The sequence below is a fragment of the Periplaneta americana genome, chromosome 11 (assembly GCF_040183065.1).
Source record: "Periplaneta americana isolate PAMFEO1 chromosome 11, P.americana_PAMFEO1_priV1, whole genome shotgun sequence".
Classification (NCBI taxonomy): domain Eukaryota; kingdom Metazoa; phylum Arthropoda; class Insecta; order Blattodea; family Blattidae; genus Periplaneta; species Periplaneta americana.
This window is the reverse complement of record NC_091127.1, coordinates 11,817,080-11,840,353: the sequence shown is the minus strand read 5'-3', so window position 1 is coordinate 11,840,353 and position 23,274 is coordinate 11,817,080.

Here is a 23,274-nt window from a genome sequence, read left to right as displayed (position 1 = left end):
TACTCTAGTAGACTACAGTATCTTGAAAGTAAATGTTGACACTTCTGTTGCTGTATGTAACGTTATTTCTTTCATCTGTATTCGCTTTCTACTTTACATCATAAGCTTGTGACATGTGGTGCAAGACCTCTGCATGACCCTGTCCGACACTGGTTCACATTGATAGCTGACACCGATGTTGTAATAATTAAATTAGATTTGTTAATTTTAAACGAGAGTTCTTTATTCCTGGCACAGAGAATATCTCCTAGGATATTTTCTGAGTCGAACTTTAGTTCCCTCCTCTCTTTGGCAGGCGCGTTTGCGGGGGCTTCTCTTTCTTTCTTAGTTTGTTATTTAACGACGTTTTATCTACTACTAGGTTATTTAGCGCCGATGGAATTGGCGATAGCGAGATGGTATTTGGCGATATGAGGTCGAGGATTCGCAGTAGATTACCTGGCATTCGCCTTACGGTTGGGGAAATCCCTGGAAAAACCCAACCAGGCAATCGACCCAAGCGGGAATCGAACTCTCGCCCAAGAACAACTTCGGATTGTCAGGCAAGTACCTCTGTCTTCTGAGCTACGCCTGTGGCCCCGGGGTTTCTCTTGGGCGTAGATTCGATTCCCGCTTGGACTGATTATCTGGTTGGGTTTTTTCGTAGGGTTTCCGCAACTATAAGCTAAATGTCCCATGGAAAACCCTTGGCCTTATATCGCCAAATATCATCTCGCTATCATCATTCCTATCGACGCTAAATAACCTAGTAGTTGATACAACGACTTTAAATAACAGGCCGGCTTCCTTTCGTAAAAATATGTGAACTAACTGACTATCTAGGGCTGTTTCTTCTATATGTATATATGCATTATCTTGTAGTCTATATCATGTTTCGTTGCAATCTAAGTTTATCAGATGTGTAACTATATTAGTCGAGCTTGAATTGGACTCCCAACCTTCAATACCGACTTGAGCTGAAGTTATTATTATTGTATGAACCAGCTAGGTACTTCAACTGAGCCACACGTCAGTCTTTGGTGGCCTAGTAGTCTACCTTAACCTTTTTCTGACTGATCTGTCATGCAGCCTTCAGCATCGTAAAATAATTCAAGTGGCAATGAAGTAACTGTACTTGTAGCAGATCTTGTTTTATAATGCACAGTATATAACCGATCGACAAAGGATTCTTCAAGTTATCAAAGGATAGAGCTCGATTTGTGGCAAAAACCTGGCATATATTATCTCAAGTCGCTATTTAAATTTACCTTTACTGTAGATGCAAATTTCACTTCCTCATTACAGGGCATGTTAAGACATTACAATGACGCTACAAGAATCAATATTAATAAAATAATAATAGTAAAAAACTACCCTTGCTATCTCATCTGCCTCTAAATAGGTGCATTGATCACTTAATTCGCCCCATTCACTCTTAAAACCGGAGCCCACTTGCTGCTGTCAGTAGAGACTAGGTTAAACACGAGAGTAAAACTGAAACTTTTCTTCTCGCCATAACATCCAAAATTGCTCTGAGATTTATTCCATTTCTTGTAACTGAGTAACGAGTCCCTACCCAGGATAAAAGGCCTTCTAAACGTGACGTGCAGAGACAGAAAAAATATTAAATTCATATTCTAAATCTCCCATACTAACTTATGTAATTTGAACAACATTAAAAAAAAAACTAACAAGGTAATAATCGCAACATGATAAGGGTACTGAGTTATATAGGCCTATAAAAGCGTAAAGAGTTGCCTATTTGGTCCGCTCCTGGAATTAGCTGTCGCTGGAAATCAGGGCTAGTCTTAGTCCTCAGTTGTTTAAAATTAGATTGTTTAGAAATATTTTAAATGTATAGAATTAGTTTTTTTAGGTATAATTTTTATTGTTATAATAATTATTTTTTTAAATATAGTACCTAATTACTTTATTTTTTCCATTAACACTAATATGTAGGTAGGCCTAATTATCATTGTTTCAATGTAACCCATACTGAATATATTAATTGTACTATTCCTTGTGCGAGATCGTGCGTATTTGCTTGTTTTCCGCACAGAACCAATACGCGGTAAGTGTGAAATACCACATTCAGTATTCCCAACGTAACACACATAACAATTTCCCTCTTCTTACCGCTTAAGCGCGACATTCATTTTACTGCTTTAGGCTTTTAACATATTATTTTTAGAGACGTTTAACATAGTAATAATTATAAATTGGAAACTTACCACTGCAATTTCACCTAAATTGCAATGTTAATTATTGTTTTTAAATATTTTCAAAAATTAAGTACAGTCTACTACTCCACGAAACTTATTGCATTCCTGATACAAGTAACATTAAGGAAGCCGTGAAAAAATCAACAAGATTCCAGATGCCGATGTTATTACTGCAATATGTTATATAAATAATATTGTTAAAATATTAAAATGAAAAATAAATCATTACATAACCTTACCGTTTGTTTTAAGTTCGCATTTATAGACTGGGGAAAAAAAAAAAGACAGACGTATATCACGGCCTGCTGGAGTATAGTAAACACAGAAAACATTTTATAGCAACAAGATATTTTGGTTTTCCGAAATTGCCGTTATTAAACAGAAACCAACATGGAGATTTCATTGCAACTAATTAGAAATTCGTCTTTCAGGTATGTAATAAACGATCTTCGCACAAAATAATGTACGATATGCGAGCGGTATGTTTGTTTTCATGTTCTCGGAAATTAAAAAAGCTCCACTACGTTTCGCTTTTTCAATCTTTTCCTCGAACATGAAAACGTCAACATACCGCTCTTGTAACGTATATTACTATTATGTGTGATTATAACTTATTCATATGTATTAATTATTTTTTTTAAGTTAATACTTCTATACCGGAATGTATTTTAATGTATTTGATTATTCATATGTATTTAATCTATTTTTTATTTTATTTTTTGTTTTTTATTATTATATTTTTTAAAGCTAATACTGTATGTACTTTGATCCTCGTTGAGTGGAAGAGAAGGCTGATGGCCGTAACTCTGCCATGGGAAATAAAACTATTATTATTATAGTTAGGAATTGTGTGTCCTTGTTCTTGTGCTAATTAAGAAATGTTTCTCAGTGCAGTTCATAGCGACAAGAACAGATAATATTGAAATTCAAAGAAAAAGGAAAAGTGATTATAACGAGAAAGAGAAAAAGAAAGAAATGGAAGAGGAGCAGAATGTAGGAGGTAGAAGACGAACAGGAGAAAGTTAAAGATTATATTGACGAAGATGAAACACGAGAAGTAGTGGTAATGTCACTTAAAACATAGACCTATGCTCTCGATAGAGATCAATAATAAATTCGAATTGAAAAAGTAGTTTAATATTACCTCAATGAAAAGAAGAAACTGTTGGGGTAAATGGACCGCAATAAAAGCCCGAATTCCCTTAAATGTATTAGTCTATATGTTTAATGCAGTTTTAGTGTATCAGGTTCCAGGCAAGACCATGGTCAACAACGCATGAAATGACCGAAGAGTGTGCCACAAATCACTTTGATGTGCAAAGTCTTCCAGCAGTCAGTCAAGTGTTAAGTAGGCATAGAGCAGGATTATCTGTGTTTGTCGAGGAGAGAATCTCCGTGGTTCAGACCTCATTCCTGTCGACCAGTCACTCATCTCATCACGTGGCTGTCGTTAATTCAGCAAACTAGAAAAACGCCTGGTTCCCCTTCCTCTTACAAGACGTTTACAGTTCCGTCTCGTTTCGAATCTTCCTCTGTAGTCTAGACGGTTGTTATAACGTTCCAATTCGTCCCTTTTCCCTGGCAATCCCGTTTTTTGGTAAAATATCCCGATTTTTTCACTCATAGTTTTCTGCCCAAGGGCAGGTCTTTCACTGCAAACCCAGCACTCTCCAATCTTTCCTATTTTCCGCCTTCCTCTTAGTCTCCCCACATGAACCTTATATTTTAATATCGTCTACCATGATATCTTCTTCTGCCCCGAACTTTTCTCCCGTTCATCATTCCTTTCAGCACATCCTTCAGTATGTAGTTCCTTCCCAACCAATTCCTTTTCCTCTTCCTGATCAGTTTCGGCATTAGCATCTCTTCACCCACTCTTTCCAACACAGCTTCATTTATTATTCTGTCTGTCCACTTCACACGCTCCATTCTCCTCCATATCCACATTTCAAGTGCTTCTAGTCGCTTCTCTTCACTTCATTGTAATGTTCATGTTTCTGCCTCATACAATGTCACACTCCACACAAAGGACTTCACTAGTCTATTCCTTAGTTCTTTTTTACAGAGGTCCGCACAAGATGCTCCTTTTTCTATTAAGGGATTAGGTACAGGTTACAGTAATAAATTTTTTGGAAATATTCAACATTTTTTTTCTCCATTACTGTATCTTGTACAATAATGAAAATTAGTGTGTGTAAAACACTGTCCCTCTGCTATATGAATAAAATATTTTTACGATTTAAAACAATTATTTATATATATTTTTTCAAAATTCAAAATGGTGGCAGTTTACTGTGCAGTGATGAAGCGTTTCCCTCATAACTCAAAAACTTGTTAACTTTTTCATGTTCTCTCTCTTTTATTTTATTTGTGAAACTCATGTTTACAATATCATGCTCTTTCAACTATATTCCTTAATAAATAATATTATTTTTATTTCGTGTTAAGAGAGAATACTGATATTTGAACATTAAAAAATGAATTTATTTTTTATCAGACTATCTATCAAAGATTGAGAAGTGAGCTTGCATCATATTGTAGATATGACACTCGTAAATACACACAAAAAATTTAATCACAGAAAGTTGGATAGTTTTTAAGTTATGTGGGAAATGCTTCATCTCTGCAGAATAAATTATATTTTGAAAAAAATGTAAATATTTTTTTTAATCGTAAAAATATATTTTTTCTTATAGCAGAAGGACAGTGTTTTTTATACATACTAATTTTCATTTTTGTACAAAATACAGTAATGGAGGAAAAAATGTTGAATATTTCCAAAATTTTACTGTTGTGAGCTGTACCTAACCCTTTGAAAGCTTTCTTTGCCATTGCTATCCTCCTTTTGACTTCCTGGCAGCAGCTCATGTTACTACTTAGGTTATAGTACACCCTAAATAAGCTTATTTGAAGCTGTATATTTGTACTACTGCCTCGTTTAGAATTCGCAAGTTTACCTTCTTTATTTTTCTTTACGGGCTTTATTCTTCTTCCTCCTACTATCGCCCCTCCTTTGTTCTGAAGACAGTTCTTCACTAAATTCTGCAAGTAAATGTTGAACTGGGTAGGAGATAAAGGGAATCCTTGTCGCAATGGTGATGATCGTGATTATGATAAAAAGCAATCACACCCATGATTATTTGAAGTATTTATTGATAAATAGCCTACTGGTGATGATTTGATAGTGATGATACAGAGGGCCATGATAGTAGACTAATAATGATAATAACGCTTTTCTAAGTATGTGAATCTGCAGAGCATGAGTTTGAACCCCTGTCGAGACAATCTCGCCCATCACTCTTTATTTCAACGCCCTTTCTTGCACTTTCCGACTTGGCCTCGATCTGGACCACAGGCTCGCATTCCACAGCGTACCAACACAACAAAAGCTGAGCAAAGCCGTGCCAGAAGTCACCCACGCCTCTGATTTCACAGAAAGCTGTGCGTGTACACACAAAGTTCTGACTCATTAATAATTCATCAAGCACCATTTATATTCGTACAGAGTCGTTGAACTGCGACAGTTAAAAATCGCGTTCAGGAAAAGAAATGAACGAATTTCTATGTTCCTTGGCCGAGAGTAAGATTTTCTGGAAATATTCCATACCTTTTAAAGCTCTGCGGAACTGAAAGTGCATGCCGCGAAGCGGTGTGCTCGTAGTTTCTTATTCTGGAAATTAGAGATTCGATATTGGATAAAGAGAATTATGAATTAGAACTCCGTTAATTTTGCTCATTTTTTCCTTCAAGAAAATGTCGTAGCAGTACTTTAAATTAGGCTAAAACTATTTCCAAATGTCATTGTCTTCATAAATATCTCATATAAGCTACAATACCTTGCAGCTTACTACATTAATATTTTATTGCCTGACCGCCTTCTTGTTGTTTACTTATTACATTTGCCATTTCTCATAGATCTGTACAGATAGGGCTACAGCTCTGAACGATAAATACAATATGTTTAAGAAAATAATATTTAATCACGTGTTACGCTTTACCACACTTAATGTAATGTAGTATATCATATAATATCATATCATATCATATCATATCATATTATATCATATCATATATCATATCATATCATATCATATCGTATCGTATCGTATCATATCATAGGCCTATCATATCATATATCATATCATATCATATCATATCATATCATATCATATCATATCGTATCGTATCATATCATAGGCCTATCATATCATATCATATCATATCATATCATATCATATCATATCATATCATATCATATCATATCATATCATATATATCATATATCATATCATACCATATCATATCATATCGTATCATATATCATATCACATCATATCATACCATGCCATATCATATATCATATCATATCATATCATCATATACCATATATATCATATCACATCACATCACATCACATCACATCATATCATATCGTATCGTATCATATCATAGGCCTATCATATCATATATCATATCATATATCATATCATACCATATCATATCATATCGTATCATATATCATATCACATCATATCATACCATGCCATATCATATCATATACCATATCATATCATATCATATCATATCATATCATATCATATCATATCATATCATATCATATATCACATCACATCACATATCATATCATATCATATATCATATATATCATATCATATCATATCATATCATATCATATCATATCATATCATATCATATCATATCATATCATATCATATCATATCATACCATATATATCATAACATGTATCATATCGTATCGTATCGCATCATATCGTATCATATCATATCATAGGCCTATCATATCATATATCATATCATATCATATATCATAACATATCATATATCATATCATATCGTATCATATCATATATCATATCATATCGTATCATACCATATCATATCATAGGCCTATCATATCATATCATATTATACCGTATCATATATCACATCATATCATATCATCACATCAGACCAGAATATTGTACGAAATGGAAACATAAAAATTGGAGATTTATCCTTCGAAGAGGTGGAAAAATTCAAATATCTTGGAGCAACGGTAACAAATATAAATGACACTCGGAAGGAAATTAAACGCAGGATAAATATGAGAAATGCGTGTTATTATTCGGTTGAGAAGCTCTTATCATCCAGTCTGCTCTCAAAAATGCTGAAAGTTCGAATTTATAAAACAGTTATATTACCGCTTGTTCTGTATGGTTGTGAAACTTGGACTCTCGCTTTGAGAGAGGAACAGAGATTAAGGATGAATAATTTCAAGGGAAAAATTGTTCCGGGATCGATACCCGGCCCCGGAACAATTTTTCCCTTGAAATTATTCAAATCAGCTTTACAGGGAGCCTTACCTGAAAGGTTTGATTTGCAGAGATTAAGGATGTTTAAGAATAAGATTATTAGGAAAATATTTGGGGCTAAAAGGGGTGAAGTTACAGGAGAATGGAGAAAGTTACACAACGCAGAACTGCACACATTGTATTTTTCACCTGACATAATTAGGAACATTAAATCCAGACGTTTGCGATGGGCAGGGCATGTAGCACGTATGGGCGAATCCAGAAATGCATGTAGAGTGTTAGTTGAAAGACCGGAGGGAAAGACCTTTGGGGAAGCCGAGACGTAGATGGGAGGATAATATTAAAATGGATTTGAGGGAGGTGGGATATGATGATAGAGAGTGGATTAATCTTGTACAGGATAGGGACCGATGGCGGGCTTATGTGAGATAGAAACTGGCCTATACGGACTCTGCTGTATGTTTCACTGAGACACATTTTAATCAATCGAACTAGTTTTTTAGGAATACCAAATTCAATAAGAATATTATATAAAACTTCTCTCTTAACCGAGTCATATGCCTTTTTTGAAAAATTATTTTCAATATCAACTATTTCAAGGATTATGAAGTGTCTTACATTGAATCTCGATATCGCTGTTTCTCTTTCCCTTCTCCTTCACTCAACTCCGCCAAAAACGGTCCCAAGTTTATTTGAAAAGGGAAAAATGCAAAGGGCACAGATCGTAAAAAAAAACTCTTGCGCTCGACTTAACCAGCCGATCGGCTACCCGCCAAGCGACAATTCGATGCTCCGACGCTAGCCTTCTCGACCCTCCTTCGAACAAAGGAAAAACAGAAAACTACTAACTCTTTCATTCATGCATCTATCTGTTCAACAACCATCAATTCTTTCATCATATGAAGATTGTGTATAGGTACGTCCTATCTATACTAATAATAAATCAGTAGCCGAAATTTTTCTGATAATTTTCGATTTTCCAAAAATAATTGGTTTTAACATGTATAATTAACCATCCTGAAACCGATAATCGCTTTTTTTATATTTTTGTTTCTATGTCTGTCTGTCTGTATGTTTGTTACCTTTTCACGCGATAATGGCTGAACCGATTTATATGAAAATTGGAATATAAATTAAGATCGTTGTAACTTAGATTTTAGGCTATATGACATTCAAAATACATTATTTAAAAGGGGGTTATAAGGGGCCCTGAAATAAATAAATCGAAATGTCTCGCTTATTATTGACTTTTGTGAAAAATGTTACATAACAAAAGTTTCTTTAAAAATGATTTCCGATAAGTTTTATTCTTTGAAAAATGTTGATAGGACTGATATTTAATGAGATAAATGAGTTTTAAAATTAAAATAACTGCCATCTAAGGCGGTGTAATGAAATAAAAAACAAATGACTTCGTCTATAAGGGGCTTTGGACAACAACAATCGAAAGCTATGAAACATAACCTACAGAGAATGTTTCTGTGTTTGTATGAAGTAATATCAGAAGCTAAATTAACCGATTTATATATTTAATTATTATTTCACCATTGGAAAGTTAGTTTCTCTATATGGACATAATGCTATAATGTTATTACAGTAACTTCGGAGTGAATTGAGGACAGGTAAGATTAAAATAGCTTCTTATGCACAGAAAACTTGATAGGCTATTCTGTGTATTCGTTTCCTGTATTTCTTAAAATAATGTTTATCTCAGAGAATTAACGAACAACGAGAGTGTATTGATTTAGTATGCAGTAATAATATGTTAGCTTAGCATTCCATTATTTTATAATCCATATTTTAGCTATGCTCAATTGAATCGTGTTAAAATACATAAAATAGATATGCATTAAATGCAATGCAAAAAAATTGCGTAATGAGCCAAGCAGATTATGTTGCGCTGTTGTAAAATAAAATTTGTTCCTCCTGAGATTCAAGAGCCCCCATAACAAATTAAAAACTTACTTATCGGTGTACATCCGTTATCAACACATTTTTATATAATATAATATAATATAATATAATATAATATAATATAATATAATATAATATAATATAATATAATATAATATAATATAATATAACATAATATAATATAATATAAGTTATTTAAGTTATTTGAAGGGTTCAGAACCACAGTGGCCCAAGTGCCATTTACTGAATACGTAGAAAACAAGGGTTAAAATTAAGTTATTATCATAATTCAATGGAAACATATAGCAAGTAAAATAAAGTATACGCATTAAATCTAAATGATATGTCAGTCTTCATTAAAGTATGGATGCATGTAATAACAATTAAGAAACATGTTAAAGGAATTGTCATTGCACCAAATGAGTGGTCTCTGGATCAAAATGATTGCATTTTAATTATTTAAATACAATTTAAATTAAGTAACATATTAAACGATTTATCCTTCTATCAAACACGAATGTTCCGTGGATCAAATGTCCTATTTTAATTATGTAATTCCTTTATACATATCTCTAACGGGTGCAGCGGAGCGCACGGGTACGGCTAGTATCTAAATAAATATGAATCCATTGCAGCTCGTTGCTAGGTTACTAGACCACATTACCATGAACGCCAGAATACCGCTAAGCACAGAGTTTCCTCTTGTTTCCCGGAATTAAAAAACGAGGCAGAGAAGTGTGACTACGGTATTCTATTAACGTCCTTCACATGCCGTAAAGTGAGAGGTGGCGGCAGGCATGTGGACTTGGTGATCACGTTTTCAGGAACTTGTCAAGACTCAATGAAAACAGTAATCCTACGATTAAGAAATTATTGTGCAAGTTACTAAGTAGATCTCAAGTTTAAGTAGGCCCATTAAGGACCGTGACAAAAAATAATTTAATACAGCATTCGAAATATTTTTAACTTATTACTTATTTACATGTGACTCTTAAGAAATCCGGAAGTTCATTGCCGTCTTCAAGTAAGCCCGCCATCGATCCCTATCCTGAGCAAGATTAATCCAATCCCTACCACCATATCCCAACTCCCTCAAATCCATTTTAATATTATCCTCCCATCTACGTCTCGGCCTTCCCAAAGGTATTTTTCCAACTAACACTCTATATGAATTACTGGATTCACCCATACGTGCTACATGCCCTGTCTATCTCAAACGTCTGGATTTAAAGTTACTAATTATGTCAGGTGACATACTAGTGATTTTACATACTTATTTGTCACCAATTTAAGTGTACGAAACAAGTTTAATAAATAGTTAAGAGACAAAAACGGGAGAATGGGTAAAGTTTCTACGCATTCATACGTAAGATTTAATGGAAATTCGGAATATATACATTTTAATATAGGGTGCCATTTAAAAAAAATAGTTTATTGTCACACCCTGTGTGTCTGAATAAATAACTGTTTTCGAACACTGGCATAATATTGTATGGTTTATCTCCAACAGTTTTTGTATAAAACCGTTTTTTTTAATTAAAATTAATGACGTTATTAATATGAAGTTCAAATACAATTTGAGCTTCAATAATTAATATATTCTGAAATGAACCCAGATTATAGCCCCAAATTTCTGAATATCAGACTTTAAAACCTTCTTGAGGTGTTGCCAAATGTTACATTGCATTCATAATGACACTGGAGGAAACCAAGTTTTGTTCATATAGGTGAAACCATTATTTCGATGAATAAATTTGCGAAAGAACTGCCTGAGCTCACTTGAGAATAGCGTCAGTAGCTTTCATTTGTTATTGTGTAGAAATAAACGTTGCCAAAGCAACAGAAATTAAACAAAAGAAGACAAGCGTCGTGACTCCACCTTTTCTGAATGAAATTATATTCTTATTTTTATAGGCCTAAAGACCTTATTTCAACAATGTTGCCGTGATTTCAAAAGTGTCTAGACCAGGGTTGCCAGATTCTCTCGTCATGAATTCTACCTTATGCAACGAGGAACAAGCCGCATATTCATTTACTGGCACTTCGAGCAAAATCTAAATTTGAACTTAGCCAACGATCTGCAAGGGATAAGAGATACAAACCAGTAGTGTCTACTTACTTACTTACTGGCTTTTAAGGAACCCGGAGGTTCATTGCCGCCCTTACATAAGCCCGCCATTGGTCCCTATCCTGAGCAAGATTAATCCAGTCTCTATCACCATATCCCACCTCCCTCAAATCCATTTTAATATTATCTTCCCATCTACATCTCGGCCTCCCTAAAGGTCTTTTTCCCTCCGACCTACCAACTAACACTCTATATGCATTTCTGGATTCGCCCATACGTGCTACATGTCCTGCCCATCTCAAACGTCTGGATTTAATGTTCCTAATTATGTCAGGTGAAGGATACAATCCGTGCAGTTCTGTGTTGTGTAACTTTCTCCATTCTCCTGTAACTTTATATTTTCCTAAGCACCTTATTCTCAAACACCCTTAACCTATGTTCCTCTCTCAAAGTGAGAGCCCAAGTTTCACCACCATAAAGAACAACCGGTAATACAACTGTTTTATAAATTCTAACTTTCAGATTTTTTGACAGCAGACTGGATGATAAAAGCTTCTCAACCGAATAGTAACAGGCATTTCCCATATTTATTCTGTGTTTAATTTCCTCCCGAGTATGATTTATATTTGTCATTGTTGCTCCAAGATATTTGAACTTCTCCACCTCTTCAAAAGATAAATTTCCAATTTTTATATTCCATTTCGCATAATATTCTCGTCACGAGACATAGTCATATACTTTGTCTTTTCGGGATTTACTTCCAAACCCATCTCTTTACTTGCTTCCAGTAAAATTCCCGTGTTTTCCCTAATCGTTTGTGGATTTTCTCCTAACATATTCACGTCATCCGCATAGACAAGCAGCTGATGTAACCCGTTCAATTCCAAACCCTCTGTTATCCTGTCTACTTCTATTCTAATCTTTGTTTGGATGCCTGGTTCTCACTAGTTATTGTTCCTCTCATTCTATTGTGTATTCATTGGTAATTTCAGGTCAATATTTGAATTGTGAAAGCAGTGCATAATGATAAGATTGTCTTTGCATCTTCAGCGTGATTGAGGTCATGCAGGTGAGATGCAGCCCGTGACTCGTTCTCCTTCACCGGAACGAGATCAGAGCAAGTGGCCAGCGGCTCTCAGGGTCGTCTGCCCACACCGCCCAACACATCTCTGACCTTGGGCAGAGCGTCGGTGTCATTAATGTGCGAATTTAATCTTGTAGCACTATTCAGGCTATCTCTGCCTTCTAATTTCTTGCTCCCGTTGTGTACTTCAATTTGTACTATTTTATTCTCTATCACATTTTTTTTTCAACTTTTATTCCTTCGTTCACATTTTCATTTTTCTTCTATTTTTTTAGACCACCTTACCGAAATGTCAAGTTCCAAGATACTGTGGAATACCCGAAAGGCTAATTCTGATACGGTACTTTCTTTTCCAAATTCCACTCAGTAATCTACTTTTATATTTTTAACTTCCACTCTTAGTCTACGTCTTCGTTACCAATTTCCAGTTTTTCAATGTACATAGTCTATATTTTTCCAACTTCCACACCTTAATCTACTTATTTTCATTTTCCACTCAGCCCACTTTTCCTTTTCAACTTCAACTTATTAGCCCACTTTTCCCTTTCAACTTCCACTCCTTAGTCTAATTTTCATCTTCAACTTCCACTTGACTATGCTGACATTTTACTGACTGACCTTTCCAGCGACAACAAAATGAAACTTCAACGTGCTCATAATTTGTGTGTACGTTTTGTAAGCAATGTTCGTAAATATGATCATATTACCCCATCCCTGGAAGCAATAGGTTGGCTTAAACTAGATAAGAAAAGAAATTTACATTCACTTCTCTTTCTCTTCGAAATCTTGAACTCTTCTATTCCTTCGTACCTGTCGTCTCGCTTCACTTACCTTTCTTCCCACCATAATATGAACACACGCTCTCGCCATGAAACAATACTAACAGTACCATCCCATCGCACCTCCTCATACTCATCCTCTTTCACAATAGCCCTGCCAAGACTCTGGAATTCGTTACCTGCTAGCATCAGGGACTGTCGAAATAAAATTCAATTCAAACGCAAACTTACTAGGCACTTGGTCAGTAATTGAGACTCGTTCAGACATGGTTTCTTGTAAATAGTTCTTTTAATCTACCACAAAATATCTCAATATCCGGTAATTTCATCACTATAGAATTTTGTTATTGTAGGTTTAATTTGTAATTTAGTAAATAAAAAAATATTCTTTGTTCTTAACTTCTATGATAAAATGTCTAGCTTTCATTAATCAGGTATTCTTGTCGTACTTTAATTTTTATTGTAATTGTAATTGTAAATTTAATATTAATTGTAATATTATTGTTCATGTTATAGTTGTAAACCCCTGGTAGAGGGGCTGAGAAGGCCTGACGGTCTTATCTCTACCAGGTTAAATAAATAAATCTATACTAAATCTATACTATACTTCTCAGTCCACGTTTTCTTTTCAACTTTTACTTCGTGGTCTAATTTTCCTTTTCAATTTCCACTTATTAGTCTAATTTTCCTTTTCAACTTTCACTTCTCGGTCTAATTTTCCTTTTCAATTTCCACTTATTAGTCTAATTTTCTTTTTCAAATTCCAATTATTAGTCTAATTTTCCTTTTCAATTTCCACTTATTAGTCTAATTTTCCTTTTCAATTTCCACTTATTAGTCTAATTTTCCTTTTCAACTTTCACTTCTCGGTCTAATTTTCCTTTTCAATTTCCACTTATTAGTCTAATTTTCCTTTTCAATTTCCACTTATTAGTCTAATTTTCCTTTTCAATTTCCACTTATTAGTCTAATTTTCCTTTTCAATTTCCACTTATTAGTCTAATTTTCCTTTTCAATTTCCACTTATTAGTCTAATTTTCCTTTTCAATTTCCACTTATTAGTCTAATTTTCCTTTTCAATTTCCACTTATTAGTCTAATTTTCCTTTTCAATTTCCACTTATTAGTCTAATTTTCCTTTTCAATTTCCACTTATTAGTCTAATTTTCCTTTTCAATTTCCACTTATTAGTCTAATTTTCCTTTTCAATTTCCACTTATTAGTCTAATTTTCCTTTTCAATTTCCACTTATTAGTCTAATTTCCCTTTTCAACTTTCACTTCTTGGTCTAATTTTCCTTTTCAACTTCTACTTATTTAATCTAATTTTCCTTTTCAACTTTCACTTCTTGGTCTAATTTTCCTTTTCAACTTCTACTTATTTAATCTAATTTTCCTTTTCAACTTCCACTTCTTAGTTTAATTTTCATTTTCAACTTCCACTTCTTAGTCTAATTTTCCTTTTTAACTTCCACTTTTAATTCTGCTTTTTGAATTTGCACTCCTTAGTCTACTTTTCATTTTTAAATTTTCACTTCTTAGGATAGTTTACATGTTTTAAAATTGTATTACTTAATCTTCTTTTTCTTATTTTTTAAAATTTCATTCCTTAGTCCATTTTCCTTTTCTGCTTCCCCTACTTAGTCCAATTTCCTTTTTCAACCCCCACTCCTTAGTCTACAGTTCTACATTTCTCTAACCAACTTCCATTCTTGAGTACATTTTTCCCCTTTCGTCTTATCTTTCACATACTTGCATATACAACTTATTCTCTTTGCTTCTATTTTGTCTTCTTTTCCTTCTTCATCTGCTTATTTTTTTCTCTATTTTCTAATTTATTTCTTTACTACGTCTCTCCATTCTTTCCCCTTACCTGAACTTTTCTTGTAGTTACAATTCGTCTTAATTTTCTGTCTGCACTTAATTTCTTTTAACTTCCAATTGCATTCCTTTGCTATTTTCTCTTTAACATTGTTCTATTATTTATAATTTTCTTAACATCCACCCTATCCCCTCTTATTTATTCGTTGTCTTTCTTTCATATAGGGGAGAGTCGGGTAGTATCGGACATCGGGTAATATCGGACAGTGAGTTTCTTTCATCTACCACACGATGATAGTACCTGATTGACATGGTTACGTTTCTGTGATGTCGCATAGAGAAACGTAACCATGTCATTCAGGTACTACCATATGGCGGTAGATGAAAGAAATGCACTGTCCGATACTACCCGATGTCCGATACTACCCGACTCTCCCCTACATATTGCACTTCTTCGGTTAATACAATAATTAGTATATTCGTTAACCATAGTTTATTAAAATATTGACAATTTTTAATTCTCCATTTAACGTCACTTTTCAACTTCGGATATGATTGAAAGTATACCCGATTATACTACAATAGACAAAATGGTGGAACTCGGAAGAAAGTGAAGCCTAAGTATCCCGAGAAATACTTCCGCATAACCACAAATCTCAAGAACTATCAGCAATCGAACCTGGTCGTTTCATAAAGAACTCGTCAGTTCAGAGTCTACGCATTTCACGTATGGGCAGTCTCCGACAGCGACTGATGGAAGACTTCAATGTAGCCTACTATAGTTAAGCAATTACGAGGTATTCTAAATCTGGAATTAAATTTTTAATTGATTCAGATCTACAAAAACAAAGTGTTACAAAAGCTGGACGAAGCTGTATTGGCTACAACCCACTCGGCTCGTGTTGAAACAGTCTGACGAAATAAGGAACACATTCCAATTGCTGGGCGTGAAAATTCAAGTCATTGGATCGTATCACTCAGTGAGTACCTTTATTATACGTGTACAAATGCTAGGAATGTCGGGTAATCTACAGAAATGTCGACATTCTTGTACGTGTCAAGATGAGCACATACAATGAAATTAGAGTAATTTCCTCTGTGAAATCATTTTCTCCATAATCGGTAAACCAAATTAAGGAGCATCTGATTACGTCATGCTGAATGAAACCAAACTGCAATTCAGCCAACTGATAGCTTCGCAACGAGCGAATTGGGTTCGACTACCGGTAAAACCTTCGACCTGGTTACCTGGTCGATCAATAGATCGGTCAAACGATCTGTACAGCTGGCCGAATGGTGAATTTGTCATTTTTCGTTGGATAATTTGTTTCTTAATTTATAGGTCGATTAGTTTGTTGGTTAGTCAATCGATTGGTGTGTTGCTGATTGATTGCTTAATTTTTATTAGGTCGGTTCTTTGGCTGGTTGATTTGTAGGCCAGTAATACGTCAATTGATCCACTGATTAACTGGTCATTTACTTAGTTGACTGACAAGTTGAATACGTATTTATTTATTTACTTATTTACTTACTTACTTCTTTACTTACTTAATTATTTACTTATTTATTTAGTTATTTATTTATTTACTTATTTACTTAATTATTTACTTATTTACTTATTTAGTTATTTACTTATTTCTATACTTATTTATTTATTTACTTATCTACTTACTTATTTATTTAATTATTTACTTATTTATTGACTTATTTATTTATTTACTTATTTACTTACTTATTTACTTAATTATTTACTTATTTACTTACTTATTCAGTTATTTACTTATTTACTTAATTACCTACCTATTTACTTATTTAGTTATTTACTTATTTCTTTACTTATTTATTTATTCACTTATTTAGCCTACTTACTTATTTACTTACTTAATTATTTACTTATTTACTTACTTAATTATTTACTGATTTACTTATTTACTTATTTATTTAGTTATTTACTTATTTATTTACTTACTTATTTATTTACTTATTTACTTACATATTTAGTTATTTACTTATTTATTTATTTATTTATTTACTTATTTATTCACTTATTATTTGCTTATTTACTTAATTACTTACCTATTTACTTATTTACTTACCTATTTACTTATTTACTTAATTATTTAGTTATTTATTTACTTATTTATTTACATATTATTTGCTTATTTACTTAATTACTTACCTATTTACTTATTTACTTATTTTGTTATTTACTTATTTATTTACTTACTTATTATTTGCTTATTTACTTAATTACTTATTTACTTACTTATTTAGTTATTTACGTATTTATTTATTTGTTTATTTGTTTATTTATCTATTTATTTACTTATGTATTTACTTATTTATTTATTTAATTTATTCATCCATTTATTCACGTATTTGTTTGTTTGTTCATTTGTTTTTATCGGGTCGCGGAAAAGTCTAGATTTCCACCGGCGTAGTCTGGAGGTAACGAACCGAACTCGTGCTCCGAGGTGTGGACTTGTCACCATAAAAACACGGCTTTGGCTCTCGCCAATTTCATGGACGCTATGCTCTGCAGTTGCTACTGCTACACTATATCCAAGCTGCTCATGGTCTGTGTCGTCAAGGAATGCAGAGGAATCCTAACACTCCTGGCTGGAACCGACCACTAGAGGAAGCCAAGCCGATATCTGGAGGGAATACTTAGCACCTGCCAATTTTATTTCCCAATCACTCTCATTTGCTCACTGTATGCTGCGCGCCCTCTTCAGATGTGCAGTCAGGCGTCGCAATCAGACCAAGCAGAAGAGCATCAGCTGACGAAACAGTTTGCCTCAGTCATGTAGTCGTGCTGCCCACATAAAACCACACCACTAATTTCTAGCTGATGTACTGGTCTTCTTCTTCTTATTGTTCTTCTTCTTCTTCTCTTACTTTTCTTTCATACTGTTCTTCCCATTTTCGTCTTATTTTTCTCCATTTTCTCTCTTCCGTCCTCCTCCTGCTTCTTCTCCTCCTCAAACTTTCCCATTATTTTTCTTCCTCCTTTTCGTCGTTCATTATTTTTCTCCGCCTTCTATCTTCCCTTCTCCTTCTCCTAAAATTTTTCCATTATTTTTCTTCCTCCTTTTCGTCTTTCATTATTTTTCTCCGCCTCCCATCTTCCCTTCTCCTTCTCCTAAAATTTTTCCATTTATTTCTTCCTCCTTTTCGTCTTTCATTATTTTTCTCCGCCTCCCATCTTCCCTTCTCCTTCTCCTAAAATTTTTCCATTATTTTTCTTCCTCCTTTTCGTCTTTCATTATTTTTCTCCGCCTCCCATCTTCCCTTCTCCTTCTCCTAAAATTTTTCCATTATTTTTCTTCCTCCTTTTCGTCTGAAATTATTTTCCTCCGCCTTCTATCTTTCCTTCTCCTTCTCCTAATTTTTTCTATTATTTTTCTTCCTCCTTTTCGTCTGAAATTATTTTTCTCCGCCTTCTATCTTCCCTTCTCCTTCTCCTAAAATTTTTCCATTATTTTTCTTCCTCCTTTTCGTCTGAAATTATTTTTCTCCGCCTTTTATCTTCCCTTTTCCTTCTCCTAAAATTTTTCCATTATTTTTCTTCCTCCTTTTCGTCTGAAATTATTTTCCTCCGCCTTCTATCTTTCCTTCTCCTTCTTCTAATTTGTTCTATTATTTTTCTTCCTCCTTTTCGTATTTCATTATTTTTCCCCGCCTTCTATCTTTCCTTCTCCTTTTCCTAAAATTTTTTCATTATTTTTCTTCCTTCTATTAGTCTGAAATTATTTTTCTCCGCCTTCTATCTTTCCTTCTCCTTCTTCTAATTTTTTCTATTATTTTTCTTCCTCCTTTTCGTATTTCATTATTTTTCCCAGCCTTCTATCTTTCCTTCTCCTTCTCCTAAATTTTTTTCATTATTTTTCTTCCTTCTATTAGTCTGAAATTATTTTTCTCCGCCTTCTATCTTCTCTTCTCCTGCTCCTAAAATTTTTCCATTATTTTTCTTCCTCCTTTTCGTCTGAAATTATTTTTCTCCGCCTTCTATCTTCCCTTTTCCTTCTCCTAAAATTTTTCCATTATTTTTCTTCCTCCTTTTCGTCTGAAATTCTTTTCCTCCGCCTTCTATCTTTCCTTCTCCTTCTTCTAATTTTTTCTATTATTTTTCTTCCTCCTTTTCGTATTTCATTATTTTTCCCCGCCTTCTATCTTTCCTTCTCCTTCTCCTAAAATTTTTTCATTATTTTTCTTCCTTCTTTTAGTCTGAAATTATTTTTCTCCGCCTTCTATCTTCTCTTCTCCTGCTCCTAAAATTTTTCCATTATTTTTCTTCCTCCTTTTCGTCTCAAATTATTTTTCTCCTCCTTCTATCTTCGCTTCTCCTTCTCCTAAAATGTTTTCATTATTTTTCTTCCTCCGTCTTCTATCTTCTCTTCTCCTTCTCCAAAAATTTTTCCATTATTTTCTTCCTCCTTTTCGTCTTTCATTATTTTTCTCCGCCATCTATCTTCTCTTCTCCTTCTCCAAAAATTTTTCCATTATTTTCTTCCTCCTTTTCGTCTTTCATTATTTTTCTCCGCCATCTATCTTCTCTTCTCCTTCTCCTAAAATTTTTCCATTATTTTTCTTCCTCCTTTTCGTCTGCAATTTTTTTCTCCACCTTTTATCTTCCCTCCTCTTTCTCCTCAAACTTTTCCATTATTGTCTTCCTCCTTTTCGTCTGCAATTTTATTCTCCACCTTCTCTCTTCTCTTCTCCTCGTCCAATTTTTTCCATTATCTCTCTTCCTTCTTTTTGTCTCTTATTTTTCTCCACAGCTTTTCTATGGGTTCTTCTTAATTTTCCTTTCTCCCCTTTTTACTTCTTCTTCTCTTTCACATTCCTTCTTCTCATTATTCTACAGCACATCTTTCTTTCTATCCTGCTCTACTTCTTTTATGCCTTCCTCTACTTTTCTTTCTTCCTCTTCTCCGACATTTCTTCTTCTTGTAGGCCTACTTCTTCCCAACATTTCTTCTTGTTCATCTTCTTCTAAATTCTTTATTTTTTATCTCCTTTATTTGTATTGTTCTTCTCATTTTCTACTTTTTCTTTTCTACTTTAGAACTTTTCTGCCTCTCTCCTTTCTGATTCTACTTTTCTTCTACTGCATTATAAGCTTACTTTCTTTTTTCTAATATTCTTCTCCTTCTATATTTTCTTTGTAAATTTAACTCTTAATTTATTCAGACAATTAGTGAAAGCTGGTGAAAACACGTGAATAACTTCTCCGAGCCCAATTTCCCCAAGAACGAAATAAAATGAGTACACAGATCAGGAAGTGTACATTTAAAAAGAAAAGTGACTGAATGTCTCAAATTGTCGTAACAGATAGTTGTCCAAGTGATAATCAGCAAAATCCAGTTTCTCGTTTCTTCTAACAGATATTATTGCGCTTTCGGACCTAAGAGAAAACTCGAGGCCTTGATACAAAACTGTTACATGATATTGCAAATGCAACTTTAAGAGGATCTATTTTCATATTACGAAAACCTTCATACAAATTTCAAAATGTAGTCTCTCTTTTCGTTCTAATCATCAGATCGTAGCCTATATCATAAGATACCATATATATCATATCATATTGATGGTGTTTACGTAAAAGGGCTTATCCCACAAAAGACAATTTTTTCAAAAACAGCTAAAATTAAATTTTAACACATTATTATTAGTCACTTTATATGAAGGAATGTAAACTAATTGTCAAAAATCATATCTTCAAGTTTTATAATCAAATTTTAACTAATTACAATAATTACAGCAAAAACGTCACATTTAAAAAATGAGGGTTATGTCCTTTTACCTAAACACTATCGATATCATATCATATCATATCATATCATATATCATATCATATCATATCATATCATATCATATCATATCAGATAGCTATCATATCACATCAGATAGCTATCATATTACATTAGATATATATCATATCATATCATATATCATATCATATCATATACAGACGTGGACAAAAGCCACCGGCGTGGCTCAGTCGGTTAAGGCGCTTGCCTGCCGGTCTGAAGTTGCGTTCGGGCGTGGGTTCGATCCCCGCTTGGGCTGATTACCTGGTTGGGTTTTTTCCGAGGTTTTCCCCAACCGTAATGTGAATGCAAGGTAATCTATTGCGAATCCTCGGCCTCATCTCGCCAAATATCATCTCGCTATCACCAATCTCATCGACGCTAAATAACCTAGTAGTTGATACAGCGTCGTTAAATAACCAAATAAAATAAAAAAAAAATAAAACGTGGACAAATTATTAGACTAAATTAATTATATGTGCAACGAAGCTGTATTTATCGGTAGAAATAATGAACAAAAATGTATTTTGCACAGATATAATGAACAGAAAATTAAGTCTGGAGGTTACTAATATTTTTTGAATATTCCCTTATTCTTTATTAACACGTTGATTTTGTCAGGGATGCTGGAAACCAAAGTTTAACATTTTCTTTGAATATCAGCATCATTTAGCCAGATATCAGACAGTGCTTAAATAAGTCCATGTTTTGTTGCAAGCCTCTTTTTGTTCACTTTCTTCTTCAATATAGATCTCAGATTTTCAATTTCGTTCATGTCCGGTCTTTTTGCAGGCCATGGGAGAATATCTTTTGCAGTATATAATTAAAACACCAGTAGTACCAACACAGCCAGAAAAAAATATACTTAACCATTGGAAAAATATACCACAAGATGTAAGCAATCATATTTACAACAATAGAGATTCTGTGAATTATACTGACAGTTGAATGACGAATATTATGTTTCCAAGAAAAACATTTTAGTCTAATAATTTGTCCACGTCTGTACATTATATCAAATCATATCAGATATATTATATCATATCCTATGTCATGTCATATCATATATCATGCACACTATAATATTATAACAGCCAGACAGTAATATCGCCGGAAAATCGTAAACAAAAAAGACAGAGAAAAAAGTCTGTGGCGCCAAAAATCAAGAATCAACAATTCTTAGGCTCGGTTGCAGAAACACCGATCAAAATATGATTGGCAATCAAGGAGGGTTTGATTGGCCATCAGTTCTATTTCTGTTGCAGAAAGAACAATCAGTGTTTGATCGGAGATCAGTCTTCCATCAGATTTGATCAACAGATTTTTGCTGGTTAAGTCACTGATCATCGATCAAGTAGGCTATTTATGTTGTTCTGTTTTTAATGCAGTTACTGTAATTATATAGTAAATAGTTATAGCGTAACAATATTGTTTTCCACATAATGGATTCTTCTGATGAAGAAATTTTAGAATGAAAAAAATATTATTAAGAAGAAGGCGTTTCCGTGATAGACATGGATTGTTTTTACGTGTAATGACAGAGAATTTGAGCAAAGATTTAGGTTAAGTAAGGATTCGTGTATTTTGTTACTTTAAAAAATTGAAACAAATATATGCAGACAGACAAATCGAAACCTTCCACTTTCTCCTATGAACCAAGTTCTAATAATGCTGAGATTTTATGCTGTTGGAATTTTTCAGGCGGTCTTGGGTTATCTTGTTAGGGTCCACAAATCAACTATTTGCCGAGCAGTTAGGAATGTTACGTAGGCCTATGAAATTGCTTTGTTATGGCAGGGTCTCATAAATCCCCAAACTTCAAACAGGGAACGATTTGAAATCCAGAGAGAATTTTCAGCCATGTCAAGATTTCCAAGAGTAGCCTAATATTGGTTGTATAGACTGCTCACATCCCCATCCAATTACCTGGTTCAATTGATGCCGAACTTTATCGAAATAGAAAAGGTTTCTTTTCTGTGAATATACAGGCAATATGTAGTCTACACCATCATTGAAATTCTGGAATGTTGTAGCCTGTTGGCAGGGTTCTACACCTGACAACACAATATTTTTAATGAGTAGGTTACGAGCTCAATTTGTAAACAGAGAGATGGGAAAAGGAATTATTTTGGGTTATGAAGGCTATGCATATTCCAATTTCTTGTCGACTACCCTAGCAAATTCCACAACAGAAGCCCCCTCACGTTTTTTTTTTGCTTCATTTTTTCCACTATATTGTAGTCTATATACAAATAGAATCCGCC